General features: G+C 38.9%; 1 protein-coding gene across 5 annotated transcripts in view; it reads right to left on the reverse strand.

Moving 5' to 3' along the window:
- Nucleotides 1–14,886, reverse strand: part of shroom3 (shroom family member 3) — a 436,842-nt gene that overhangs the window by 98,281 nt on the left and 323,675 nt on the right. The window contains exon 2 of one of the 5 annotated variants that reach the window (XM_072253068.1): nt 1,065–1,148. The exons of the other annotated variants lie outside the window; for them this stretch is intronic. The gene's annotated coding sequence lies outside the window, so the exon portion shown is untranslated. The remainder of the gene's footprint in view (nt 1–1,064; nt 1,149–14,886) is intronic. 5 annotated transcript variants of the gene reach the window in all.

Here is a 14,886-nt window from a genome sequence, read left to right on the forward strand (position 1 = left end):
TATGGTTACACAGGGCCTCCTGTAAGTTTTTTAAAACTGCAGTTACTGAGATAGGCCCTTCCGGCCTTTCGAGCCACACTGGCCAGCAATCCCCCAGTTTAACCCTAAACTAATCACGGGACAATTTATAATGACCAATTAACCTACCAACTGGTACATCTTTCAGCTGTGAGAGGAAACCAGAGAACCAGGAGAAACCCATGCGGTCACAGGGAGAATGTACAAACTCCTGACAGGCAGTGACGGGAATTGAACCCGGGTCACTGATACCGTAAAGCGTTGTGCTAACCACAGCGTTCCAACTCACTATTTTGGGAAGTATCTTTCATTTAAAGTTCATTGTCTGGTAATTGAATTTTTTTTACATGTCGGTGGGCCACTATGGATTGTTTAATTCAGATGGAGTCAGAGAGCTACAGTATAGAAATAGGCTTTCTGGCCCCCGGGGCACAGAGTCCACACTGACCATCAAGTGCCCATTTACACCAGTCCCACATTTTCTATGCCAGACTAAAAGGTTGTGCCAAAAAATTTGTAATGAGAATGTTTGAAACAGTGGTGTGCATTATACCTGCCAAATCATCAGTCGATTTAATTCCAGAGTCCCACAATGAAACACTTTGGCTAAAACACATATCTGAAATATTGAAATTTCAGACATTTCATTAATAATACATAAAGCTATTTTTTTCAGAAATTCAACACAATAGTTTCCAAAAAAAACTGTTCAGCAAGTAACTTGGTTTGACCTTTTTAACAAAGGGACTACTGAAATTGATGGACACCCTCCTTGTATTTACAGCACTTAAATCTAAATTGACAATTCAAAAGTCTAGGCAACCCACAGAAGGGCCAATGTTGTCAGAATAATCTTTACCTTTCTTTTTGTTCTATTAAGTCAAAAAGGTGATCATGATCAGGAGCAATAAAAATTCCAAAACCTTTGGAAAATGTCACAAAGGTTGAACGTTAACACTATAAATAGCTTGGAGATCCAACATTAAATTGGTTACCTTAACCTTTGGCTTGTAACTTTATAACCTGCTAGGTCATGTTTGCAATACCTTGGTTAATAGTTGACAGGCTCAGGCCACAAATGCAGTTAGTAGGTGCCATCATGAATTTTGAAAAGATTGATGATTTCTTGCCTGCAAGACAGTGTTGAAGTTTATTGAGTTAATTGTCCATTCTCAGTTGGCTGTGCCATAGTATTGTGATGGATATTCACTGTCCTGGACCAGGGGGCCTTTCTTTTTTTAGCCAAGCTCAGCTTTCTAAACACCAGCAGCTGACGCTTCTAAAGATCAAAGTATTGTTTTTGTAAATAAGTTAAACTTCCAACCAATACTCTTTGTTTAGCTTCTTGCCGTAAACGGGAGACAGACTTTATTTCTTAATGTAAATGGCAAGTAGTAGTCAGTTTAAACTTAAAAGGACTGCTTTGCAAACAAGCATTCTCTATAGAGCCACCAATTCCTGGCGCACATCACCTGGGTGCATTGCTCACAAGGAGCATTGTAAGACAGCGGGTTATCTAATTAGGCTCTTCTTAAACTAGACAATTTAGAGATACACCACAGAGTAGGCTCTTCTGGCTCTGCGAGCTGCACTTGCTCAGAAACCCACCAATTTAATCTTAACCTAATCATGGGACAATTTATAATGACTAAATAACCTACCAATCAGTACGTCTTTGGACTGTGGGAGGAAACCAGAGCATCTGGAGGAAACCCACTCGCATGCAGGAAGAACGTACAAATGTGCAACGTGTTTACACAAGATGTCGGAATTGAACTCTGAACTCCAACACCCTGAGCTGCAATAGTGTTACGCTAACCACTGCACTACTGTTCAAGGAAGCTTGCACACCAGATCAATATTATCATTTAGCATATCAAATAACTGATCAGTTAATAGTTGGATGATCTGTATATTCACAGTCAGCATTCACTGTATTAATTGTGGGCATCTGGGATCTCTGTCTCCAGAAGCTTTTAGACCATTTGTCTAAAAGCTATAAAAGGTATCTAAAAAATAAAATCATATGCGTATGAAGTCACCCAAGTGGCAAAAAAAAAATTGGTATAAATGTAGAGAGCAGTCCAGACTATTTAGGAATCGTCCAGCAACATCAAGAAGAATAACAGAAACACATGGGTGAACTAGAATCCATTTCTCTGCCTTCAGTTTCTGTGAAGAATTCATTGGTATGTCTTCTTAGCTTATAGGGATTGTACCCATTCTTTTTGGAAATCCTTTGTGTTTTAGGAATGGTTTGTAATTTGGAAATCTTTTATAAGATAGAATCCCTCTGTGAGTTTTAAATGTGTTTTAATAATGTTGTTTGGAATTAAATCTGTATTACTGAAAATAAATGAACTGTGTTTAAACTTCTTTGTTAGCTGGAAGTATCTCCTCCTTGGTAGGGAGGGTGGACCCAAACACCTCAAATAGTGGGAATTGGTAGCTAAGCTGACCGTGAAGTTTAAACAGGGAAGCGAACTAGTCTTTGAAGAGCAGGTAGTTACAGTATAACCTATAACTTAGTGAGGGTACCTGTAGCTATCTGTATAGGATAGGGCTTAAGGTCTTAGCTTGAGGTCAGCGATGCTAATGCCATCACAGTATCAGCCATGGGCTGAACTACACTAGCCACGAAAATCCATTGCCATATTGTGTGTTTAGCCTAGGGTGAGTTTTTGTTTTATTATTATTTTTTCACGGTTTAGTTGTAAGATTTTAATCTGAAAAAGAAATGCTTGAAATATCATTAACAGGAAACTTTGCAAATAAGGAAGAATAGGTCAAAGAACATGTGCTCTTCGAAAAACAAAAGGAGCTGTTGCCTATGCTGTCTACAGAAGTGGTCAAGGTAAGCAGCAACAATATACCCACATCCAAGAACTACCAAGGTTACAGCCAGACTTAATTCTACAACAAAGGAGTTAACTTCAAAGAGAACCCCACTCAAATGCCCAATGATAAAAACAGGCTATTAAACAGCAGACAGGTCAAATACCTCATCCTGTCAATCAAGGGATTAACTGAAAATTTTCAATAATGTAATTAAGTTAAGGCTTGGATTCCCAACCAATGCAGCATTTTTACTCTCCCATGGCTGATCAAGCTCGAAAATAAACTAAAAAAAAACAAAACCACAAGGAAAATATTTTCCCACAGTACACATGTACTTAAATTGATACGACAGTTGCTTTGGAGACTGATACAAAATAGTTGAAATACCCATGTCCTTTCACAATCTTTAGTCTCTTTAAACCCACGCCAGGTACATTTAATAACCATCTTCTGATTAATTTCTCCTTTTCCATCACTCTTCAGGTATTGAACCACCAGATTTGAACATTCACTCTGCTATCTCCATTAATAAAAGAATCAGCACTTGCAGCTGCAATGACAAAACTATGTACAATACACAGGTGCCCAAGTGTCCTCATCAACCACGTTCAATCCTCTGTTTCTTCCATGTGTACAGGAATACTCGGGTAACTGCTGTTCCGACGGCCCCAGCTCACATCCCGCTGCAGGAGGCCGGCGCCTTTGCTCAGCATTTGCAGAGGCACGTGGCCCCAAGAGGAGTCAACGCACAACAGTCTGAAGCAGAGACCATGTTAGCCTTTCACTGAGGTCTACCCTGGACTACGAAGGACAGGGGCAGCACAATGACAGAGCTATCCCACAGCTCCAGCAGCACTGGTTAAGTCTTGTTTTCTGGTCCGGTCTGTGTGGACTTGACGCGTTTTACATGCTGACTCCAGGTGATCCCATATCCCCTTATATGCCACGTGCAAGCCAACTGTCGGTTAATTGGCTAAAGTAAATGGCTCCTAATTTGTAGGTGTGGCAGAAACTGGGGAGAGTTAAGGGGAATGTGGGGATAGTGAAAATGAGACTAGTGCAGGATTCATGTAAATAGGCTGTGGCTAGGCAGTGCAAATTCAATGGCCCGAAGGGCCTGTTTCTGTTCTTTATCACTTTACGCTCCCATATCTATATTAATTTTCTTTTAAGTTAGATCCTATCACAACAGTTGGGCTTATATCTGATTTGGTATTCTCACACATATGGTGAGTTGTCATGGACTGAGACTAATCGTTTAGATAATGGTTTGCCACACCCAGCCTATTCAAAACGACAATCTTAAATCTGCACCTTGTTCTATAGAGTCATGGGATAATATTCTTCGTGCAAAATTAGATCTGCAGATCTGGTTTTCTCTTTTATACTCCCTTCTTGCATACACCTTCGCCAAAATCTACTCCCTCCTTGGACAAACGGCCTCAATACCTCTGCCCTATCTCTTTCACCAATCTCAGCCAGTAATGCAAAATTCTGTAACAGTTGTCACTGTGATGCATGAGTCTTTGCGGTTTTTACACTGAAGGAAACATCCTTTGTTCCACCATTCACAAGAAGCAGAGACGAGAGGGGATGATGTTCAGTTCCATGCTAGAGACAACAGCTGGGTGAATTGGAGAACAGGCTGAAAAATGATAAAAACCGTAACCTTTCTAGGTTTGCAGAATTGCTATGTACCAACTGGCCCACTAACCTGCAGGCTTTGAGGTGTGTGAGGAAACTGAATGACAGAGGAAGAAATGTAAGCAATCACAGAGTGAGTATGCAAATTCCACACAGTCCGCATCAGAAACATAAACATAGAAACATAGAAAACCTACAGCACAATACAGGCCCTTCGGCCCACAAAGTTGTGCCGAACATGTCCCTACCTTAGCAATTACTAGACTTACCCCATAGCCCGCTACTTTTCTGAGCTCCATGTAACTGTTTGGGAACGTGGCCAAGTGGTTAAGGCATTGGACTAGTGATCTGAAGGTCGTGAGTTACGCCCCAGCCGAGGCAGCATGTTGTGTCCTTGAGCAAGGCACTTAACCACACAGTGCTCTGCGACGACACTGGTGCCAAGCTGTATCAGCCCTTGCCCTTCCCTTGAACAACATCGGCGTCATGGAGAGGGGAGACTTGTAGCATGGGCAACTGCCGGTCTTCCATACAATCTTGCCCAGGCCTGCGCCCTGGAGAGTGAAGACTTTCCAGGCGCAAATCCATGGTCTCCCAAGACTAACGGATGCCTTAAAATGTAACTATCCAAAAGTCTCTTAAAAGACCCTATCGTATCCGCCTCCACCACCATTGCTGGCAGCCCATTCCACTCACTCACCACTCTCTGAGTAAAAAAACTTACCCCTGACATCTCCTCTGTACCTACTCCCTGGCACCTTAAGCCTGTGTCCTCTTGTGGCAACCATTTTAGCCTTGGGAAAAAGCCTTTGACTATCCACACGATCAATGCCTCTCATTATCTTATACAACTCTATCAGGTCAACTCTCATCCTCCATCGCTCCAAGGAGAAAAGGTCAAGTTCACTCAACAACCTATTCTCATAAGACATACTCCCCAATCCAGGCAACGTCCTTATAAATATCCTCTACACCCTTTCTATGGTTTCCACATCCTTCCTGTAGTGAGGTGACCAGAACTGAGCACAGTACTCCAAGTGGGGTCTGACCAGGGTCCTATATAGCTGCAAAATTACCTCTCGGCTCCTAAATTCAATTCCACGATTGATGAAGGCCAATGCACCGTATGCTTTCTTAACCACAGAGTCAACCTGCGCAACTGCTTTGAGTGTCCTATGGACTCGGACCCCAAGATCCCTCTGATCCTCCACACTGCCAAGAGTCTTTCCATTAATATTATATTCTGCCATCATATTTGAACTACCAAAATGAACCACTTCACACTTACCTGGGTTGAACTCCATCTGCCACTTCTCAGCCCAGTTTTGCATCCTATCAATGTCCCATTGTAACTTCTGACAGCCCTCCACACTATCCACAACACCTCCAACCTTTGTGTCATCAGCAAACTTACTAACCCATCCCTCCATTTCCTCATCCAGGTCACTTATAAAAATCACGAAGAGTAAGGGTCGCAGAACAGATCCCTGAGGCACACCACTGGTCACCGAACTCCATGCAGAATATGACCCATTTACAACCACTCTTTGCCTTCTGAGGGCAAGCCCAGTTCTGGATCCACAAAGCAATGTCCCCTTGGATCCCATGCCTCCTGATGACGACCATTCTCCTGCCCATTCCACATGAGTAGTAATTCTTAGGTTTTCTTTTTTCACCACCAAGTGTTTTCTTAAACCAATGTCTGTTAGGAAAAAAGGCAGTATTCTGCTTATACATCTGAGGTAGATTTCTCCCACACCAGATCATAGGTGTGAACTTTGCAGCTAAACCGGTAGCCGACACCCAAAAGGAGATACAGTGGCACACACAGGGGTGTACATTGTGCAGGATTCTTCTTTGCAGTTTAGTGGGATGCAAGGAATGTGAGAAGCACGCCCTGTCTGTCCTGAAATGTATGCATTTTCAATGACGACAAAAGCAGAGGAAGTATAATTTTCAAAATAGCTCATTCATTAATCATTTTAGCTTAGTTAGACACACTTGAGAATATATGAAAGTGCAGTTTCACAGAGTACTAAAGACTGCCTTGCTTCACAGCTTTGCTCCAAAGTCGTTGCAGAAAGCAGCACACAACGTGGAGGAACAGAAATCATTGTCAGCAACTTGGATTTCCACTTGAGCTAAAAATATGCAATTTCCACAGGTCGTTGTCAGATTTCCTCTATTAGCAAGACCATATAGCCTCTAGTTGCTCATAACTCACAAATTACATTTGACAGGGTCTTCACCCTGCAGGTTAACAATGACCTGAATCAGCTTCATGGTGTGGGTTCAAATTAAAACCTACATACTTATTTTGTCTACTTCAAACATTTCATATTTATACTGTGTCATGTTCATATGTCTGTCCTTCGAGTGCAACAATCCAATGGAGAGAGAATTAAACCTGACCTTCACGAGAATAATCATTGAAAGTCTACAATTGGCCCTTACAAAAAAGGTCTATTCATTTCTTCAGACATAAACACCCTATGTTGTCCTAATAATTCTACTTGCAGCAAAAGAGGTAACACAAAAAACCAATTTGCAAAAAAAATACAATTCCCATTGTGAGAAGGTTCTTTAAGCTGCCTTGGTTCAGTAGCGTCTCCATTCACACCCCCCATCTATGAAGTTGCTTACTTGAAGTATCCTATTTTTTGTAATACACTCAATCAACATCAACTTGAAAGGTTGCCAGTGACATTCTATATGATACCCATCACTGGCAGAGACTTCAACACTATCTTTGATCAATAATAACTTTCCCAGCTTATTCCTGCAGCAGAATGAGATTACCAGACAATGCCTGTGTGTGCACCTTTGTCTACATGCATTTGAGTCTGTTACATTGTCAGATATTCTTGCAAATCATAATCAATATATCTTTGTCCCTTGATTCTGCCTCTCTTGGCTACTGAACACAATGAATCATTTGCTGATCTGCTTCCAGAGGTTTCAGGTACTGCTAGTTCAATGGTTAAAAACCAAGAGGCAGCTGGGGAGTGGGGATCCCAAGTACCTTTCCTCCTATCCCTCGCCATGGACACAGTGATAGAATTTTGCCCCATTTCTGTCTAAGCTGTGGCATTAACTCTGAACAGACAAGGTAGTAACAAAGAAATCTTCCCCATTTACTATTCAGAACCAAATGACCACACTCACATTACCCAACATTTGCTTCGCCTTTATGATAAAATGTTTTAAATCTAAACGTCAATCTGTATTTTCTTATAAGTAAGCTGTTTGGGACCCAACTGATAGTGGACAGCCGGGTGGCTGTGTGATGCCTGAAGCAGCCAACAGGTTACAATGTCCCTGCCATACTTCTTGCGAAGTCTACAGGGAGCGAAGTCATTAGACTCAGCATTGACCCCAGTGGATATGGAGGAGAGGGAACTTCAAGAGCAAAAATGGTGAGGGGAGGTACTTCAACTCAAAATACAAAGCTCTTTGTCATTCATTGATGGGCACTGTCTGGGAGTGCCAACAGTTGTTTAACTTCCATCACAGATGAAGACTCATTGAAGGATCAACTTTATTTATGTGTGTTTGGAATTTGCGGTGATGTGCTACTGCGACATGCAACAACAATCAACAATATTCAACAATGACAACGAATAAAGAAATATATAAAAATATAAAGTTAGAGGTTAAAGTACAGGTAGGGAATAAAATGTGTATAAATACATAAATATCAGCATCTATTTACAATGTAAACAGCAATATAAAAGGGGTTTAAAGATTTTACAGTGCAATGTAGTGACTGAGGTAATAGTGGGGGTGGGGGTTAAATTCCAGATAGAGTTATGGAAAAGTACAGCAGAGAAATGGGCCCTTCAGCCCATCTAGTCCATGCCAAACCAGATGCTGGAAGTTTTCAGCAGATTAGCCAGAATCTGTGGGAAAGAAATAAATAAAAGGAAATGGATAGAGTAGACAGCAGGAAACCTTTCCCCATATCAGAGGATAAAACTAGAGGGCACAAATTTACGATAAAGGGCAAGAGGGGATCAGAGGGGGACTTTTTTCACCCAGTGGGTGCTGAATACCTGGAATACATTGCCTATGAGAGTGGAAGAAGTAGAGTTGCTGATAGCATTTCGGAAGACTCTCAATGAGCACTTGAATTGCCTGGGTATGGAAGGCTGTGGGTCAAGTGCCAGAAAATGGGAATAATAGGGATGAGGCCCACTGGTCAGCAGCATGGAATTGATGGGCTGAATGACTTTTTTCCATGTAGCAAGGCTCTATGACTCTAAATATATGGGGGACCCAACAGATTTCTAGAGTAATTTCAACAATTTCAGATCACAACTCAAGTCACAAAGAAACATATACAAACTAAACTAGTACCAAGACAAACCAAACTGGGCAAAGACAAGGATCAAGGTAGGTGCGAGGGAATTTGAGGTCACAAATCCGAAATATTTTTAAGGATGTGAAAAATGTGGACAAGCAAAGGGTATTGAGTATCTATGCTTTTTAAGCCTCTGAAAACGATCATTGGAAAGGTTGCACAAACCCCAAAATAAAATGTTGTCTTTTTTCAATGGGGGTTTGAATTTAAAAATAAATAAATGATGCTTCAGTTTTAGTCAGATCTCTTTGACTTTGGAGGTGTGAGAACTGTGGAAAGATGGGCAGAGAGAAAAAAAGGGAGAAGTTCTTGAGTGAGACTCTAGCCTTTAAGAAAATGAATCTCCAGGTTGTATACAGTGACATATATGTACTTTGGTAATAAATTTACTTTAAAATTTGATATTTAAAAACTTAAGAGACACTTGATTAATACTTCTTTACATTTGGAAATTTTAAAGACGATTCAATTAAGATAGTTCTAGTGATAGTGATTTGAGCAAAGGAAATTCTTAGGTAAGGAAATGTGTAAAAAGAGGGCAGACTCCTAAAATTACTGAAGAGTCAACCACAAGCGGTTAGCTATCTAAAACAAATTTTCTTATGAAGAGTAAGTGAAAACTAGACCTCTCTTTACTAAAATGGTGGGACAACAGAAGCCTTTAAACCTGAGATTGCTTAGCTACAAGCGTAGGGAAGGTGGAACAGAGTTTGTTGGGGCTCAATTGCCTGTACTTATGCTTATGATCCAACATAGGATCCCAAATTCCAACAGGTGTGCCTGGAAGTTTTTAAAAGCAGGTTCCCTGAAAGACACTGAACAGAACCGAAATCTAACCATCACTGCCAATTCCTATCGCTTCACTCACTCCCATTTCATTGCTGATGAAACTCTATCTCCCATTTTGTTAGTTCATGACACGCCTCTAGTTCTTGCACCAGAATTGCCCCACATCCCAAATTCCTGTCCAAACTTTTGTCCTTGAACCCCTGGCTCATCTGCATCCTTAATTCTGATCATAGTCCAAGTTCTTTCAACAATTATTTCAGCCACAGCCCAAAAAACTTTGTATTTACTTTTCATTTCGCAATTCGTTCCTGTACCCCAGTTTCCATCTGTCCTTAAGTTCCCTCTTCACTTCCTGTTCTTGCATTTCTAGTTTCCAATTCCAGTTCTTGCATCTGTGTTCCTGGTTCCTAGTTTCTTCACCTGAGTTATCACTCCTTGTTTGCTCACCCTTTGATCTGAAAGGCTCCACTGCTAGTCCCACAAAGTGATCCCTGTTCTTAGAAAAGGTGACCCAGATGACACATTGGTCAAGGAATATGTTTGCCAAAGAATTCCACATGGCTGATTGACTTGCAGATATTTAACATCACAGCTCACAGGGTCAAGAGATGCAGGGCATATAACACATGGAAATGTGCTCCAAGAGAGGGGACAAAATTTGATATTACCTTCAGTTAATAAAATGCTCCTGCCATTAATGGTGCAATAACTCACCTGCAATATCACATTTCTATTTACTGAACAGGCACTGAATAAAGTTTCACATTGATCACACATTTCCTTTATGGGTAGAAAATCCTTATCCACTTACTCCTGCACTCTTGAGCAAGATTGCTTAAAGACACTTGCGCAAACAAATGTGCCTACTGCAATGCAAATGCAAATCAAAGTCTGTCCCAATGCGCGGCTCTTGAATTTTTATTGTACTTTTGGACTATTGGACCATTATTGTACTATTGGACTACTAAACCACAGAAGTACAATGTTGCCCATTTACTACCAACTCATCAAGAATAATAAGCAAATTGTATGCTGTTATTTTGATCTTTTATGTCTTCCTCTTTAAAGTCAGCAGGATAATTATAACCAAACTTGTAAGTGAAGTGGACAATCCATTGAAATATCACAGTAGTCCAATAATCTGCCTCACAGTGAGAGAGAAGACAGTGGCTTCAAACAGATTTTTCTGTCCATATAAAATATTTTCCACTTTGTTGTATTTCATAACAAATGAAAAACCTCAAACTGAATCATACATTTTTGCCAAGTTTTGTTCAATCACTTAATCATTCCTTAATCAAAGTTCAAAGTTCAAAGTAAGTTTATCATCAAACTACATATATGTCACCATATACAACCAAGATTTTAATTTTCTTGTGGGCATACTCAATAAATCCAATAACCATAACAGAATCAACAAAAGTCTGCACCAAGAGGACAGACAACCAGTGTGCAACAGACAACAAACTGCCAACTCAAAAGGAAAGGAAGAAAAAGAAATAATACTAATATAAATAATTAAGCAATAAATATCAAGAACATGAGATGAACAGTCCTCGAAAGTGAGTTCATAGGTTGTGGGAAAACTTTAGTGATGGGGCAAGAGAAGTTGAGTGAAGTTATCCACACTGGTTCAAGTGCCTGACGGTTGAGGGACAATAACTGTTCCTGAACTTGATAGTGTGAGTCCTGAGGCTCCTGTACCTTCTTCCTGATGGCAGCAGTGAGAAGAGAGCGTGATCTGGGTGGTGGGCTCCCTGATGATGGATGCTGCTATGTTGTGACAATGCTCCGTGTAGGTGGGAGGGTTTCACCAGTGATGGACTGGGCTGTATCCATGTGTGTGCATTCTCCTAATACTTTCAAACTCCAATAAAACAACATCCACCTGAATGAAGTCCCTTACTTTTTCCACACTCGGAACACATAGTCTTTTAAAAAATATATCCATTACAGACCAATGCCACTAGCTGACACGCTCCCACGTGTCCACTGAAATTCTGAGAAATTGTACATTAGATGATGTCACAACTTTGTGGGCCGAAGAGCCTGTATTGTGCTGTAGGTTTTCTATGCTCTATGATTGTTAAAATACATACACACACACACACACACACACATATATATAAATAAATAAAACTACAACCTCCTCCAGAGGGAGGCTGAGACCAGTACAGATTATCTGTGTATCTTCTCAATCTATCATGTTGAAGGAAAAGTATGGCAAAGTGCAAGCTCGAACCAGGAAACAGATGTTTGGAGTATTTAATTCAGCCAATCAAGGATAAAGAGAGAGACAACCAATTAGAAAATGTTTTTTTTAACATAATTCATTAAAGTTAAAAAATTTTCCTTACATAAATCTTTATAATTCTTAGTAATTGTTACTCCTAAATACATAAATTGTTTTCTTAAAATTTTAAAAGTTTAAACAATTGGTATTAAATTGTTTAAAGGAAACAGTTCACTCTTCTGTAAATTTAATTTATATCCTGAGAACTGACTAAAATTAGTCAGAAAACAGAACACAGATGGTAAAGAGGTTGTAACATTAGATATAAAAAGCAATAAGTCATCACATAAAGCGACATTTTATGAATACATTTTATGAATAGTAGCTCTCCTTAAAATACCAGTAATCTCTTTAGACTGTCGAAAAGTAATTGCTAAGGGTTCTAATACCAAATTGAAAAGCAGAGGGCTCAAAGGACAACCTTGTCTAGTTCCACGTTGGAGTTTAAAGGGTTTAGAATTCTGAAGATTAGTAAGAACCCGAGCGGAGGGAAATAAATAAAGTCATTTAATCCAATGAATAAAATTAGGTCCAAAACTAAATTTTTCTAAGAATGTAAATAGATAATTCCATTCAACTCTGTCAAAGGCCTTCTCTGCATCCAAAGACATCACATATTCCGATATTCCCTTAGATGGAGAATGCATAACATTTAACAAACGCCATATATTAAAATGGGAATATTGATTTTTAATAAATCCTGTCTGATCATTCGAAACTATAGAAGATATAATATTTTCAAGTCTGCGAGCCAACACTTTAGATAAAATTTTAGTATCAGAATTGAGTAAAGAGATAGGTCTATACAAAGAACATTCAGTAGGATTCTTATTCTTTTTGAGAATAAGTGAAATGGAATCTTTGTAAAAAAACTGCAGTAAAAAAGGAATCTGTAAGGGTAGAACATAAGTGTGGTATAAGCAAGGAGGAAAAAGCCTTATAAAACTCTCCAGAGAATCCATCGGGTCCTGGGGATTTCCCAGAATGCAATTCTCAAATAGCCTGAGCAAATTCCTCCTGGAAAATAGGTTGATCCAATTGCCTACGATCATCTATCTAAAGATTAGGAATTTTAATTGATCTAAAAATTATTCATTGTAATATTATCATTAACAGAGTCAGAACTATACAATTTGGAATAAAATTCCCTAAAAGTGTCATTAACTTCAAAGTGGTGAGTTGCCATGTCCCCATTAATTTTACGTATTTCTTTATATACCTTTATATACCCTTTTCAAGCTGTGCCTGTTTTCATTCCTAAATCTTTTTTTGACTCTTTGCTAGTTAATATACGAAATATTACATTCTGGATATATTACATTAAACATGAGAAGTGTCCTATATGGGTCTCTTTGGAAGTCAACTCTTTGTTATGAAATTCTCCATTATTTCTTTACTTGGATCCTTGCTTCCTTTATCTTTAAATAAACTAACTGACAATGTGGTGGTCAAACATACTTTGAGGATTTGGTTACAGTTTAGAAAACATTTCGGTTTATTGAGATTCTCCCTCTCATCTTTTCTAATTGTTTTTTTAAACCATCTATAATTGACTTATCTTTTAAAAAATGGGATAGATTGGGTATTAAATGATTTCAGAATTTGTTTGCTGGAGGGAATCACTCTTCCTTTGTGCAACTTTCAACGAAATTTAACCTTTCCAATACCCACTTTTTTCGTTACTTACAGATTAGAGGTTTTTTAAAATCTCAATTACATACATTTCCTATAAGTCCAGATAAGAATATAATAGATACAATTTTTAATCCGAAACCCTTTGACAACGGTTCAATATCTTACATTTACGGTCTGCTGTTGGGACTGAAAAGGCCTCTTTAGATAAAATAAAAGGGGACTGGGAAAAGGATTTACATATTTTCATATCTGAAGAGAGCCGGAAGATTATTTTAAAATTGATTAATTCTCCATCATTACATGCTCATCATTCTTTATTACAATTCAAAGTGGTACATAGACTTCATATGTCTAAAGACAAGCTCTCTCGTTTCTACGCAGATCTTTCCCCTTACTGTGATAGATGTACTAATGGAGTGGCCACACTAATTCATATGTTTTGGACATGTCCGAGATTTGAAAAATTTTGGGAAAATGTATTTCAAACTTTTTCTGCACTTTTCAATGCTAGTTTTAAGCCCAATCCTTTGACAGCCATGTTTGGTATTGTTGAGGATAATGCTACATCTAATTTGCGGGTATTGGCCTTTACGTCTCTTATGTCCAGGAGGGTGATCTTACTCAAGTGGAAGGAGGCTGCCCCGCCCACTCATGTTCAATGGCTATCTGCTGTTATGTTATGCCTTGATCTAGAGAAGATTCATTGTTCAATTTCTGATTCTAAACATGATTTTCTAATGTTATGGGGACCCTTTCTGAAGTATGGATCTGAGCCATTATGATAATAATATTATATGGTAAGGTATTTTTTTTCTTCTCTTTTTTTTCCCAACCAGCTCATTTTGGTAGTGGGGGGTAGATTTTTTAAAAAATAAAATAATATTATTTTATTTTATTTCATTTCATTTCATAATTCAATGTTTTTCTACATGATTGATTTGGAATATGGGATTCTGTGATCATATTACTGTGATTTGAATGTAATGTAATTTGTATTACTTACTTGTATCCTTATGAATTTTGTATTTGTATTCATGCAATTTATAATATTAATAAAAATATTGAAAAATATTTAATTCAAAGCCTGAACACATATAGTATAGCATGCAAAAGAAAGTTGAAAGTATAGACAGGACTGGAAGAAACAACTGGGAAGACAAGAAAGAAATACCTTGCTTTATAATATCTGAAGGTAGTAACATCTGAAGGCTTGAGACGCCACACCTATACAAGCGATTGTGCGGTAACAGCATACTCATTAGTCAGTTACTAAAACCAGTCAATTTAAACTTTACCAATAAATAGATAT

Source organism: Mobula birostris, chromosome 3 (assembly GCF_030028105.1).
Source record: "Mobula birostris isolate sMobBir1 chromosome 3, sMobBir1.hap1, whole genome shotgun sequence".
Classification (NCBI taxonomy): Eukaryota; Metazoa; Chordata; class Chondrichthyes; order Myliobatiformes; family Myliobatidae; genus Mobula; species Mobula birostris.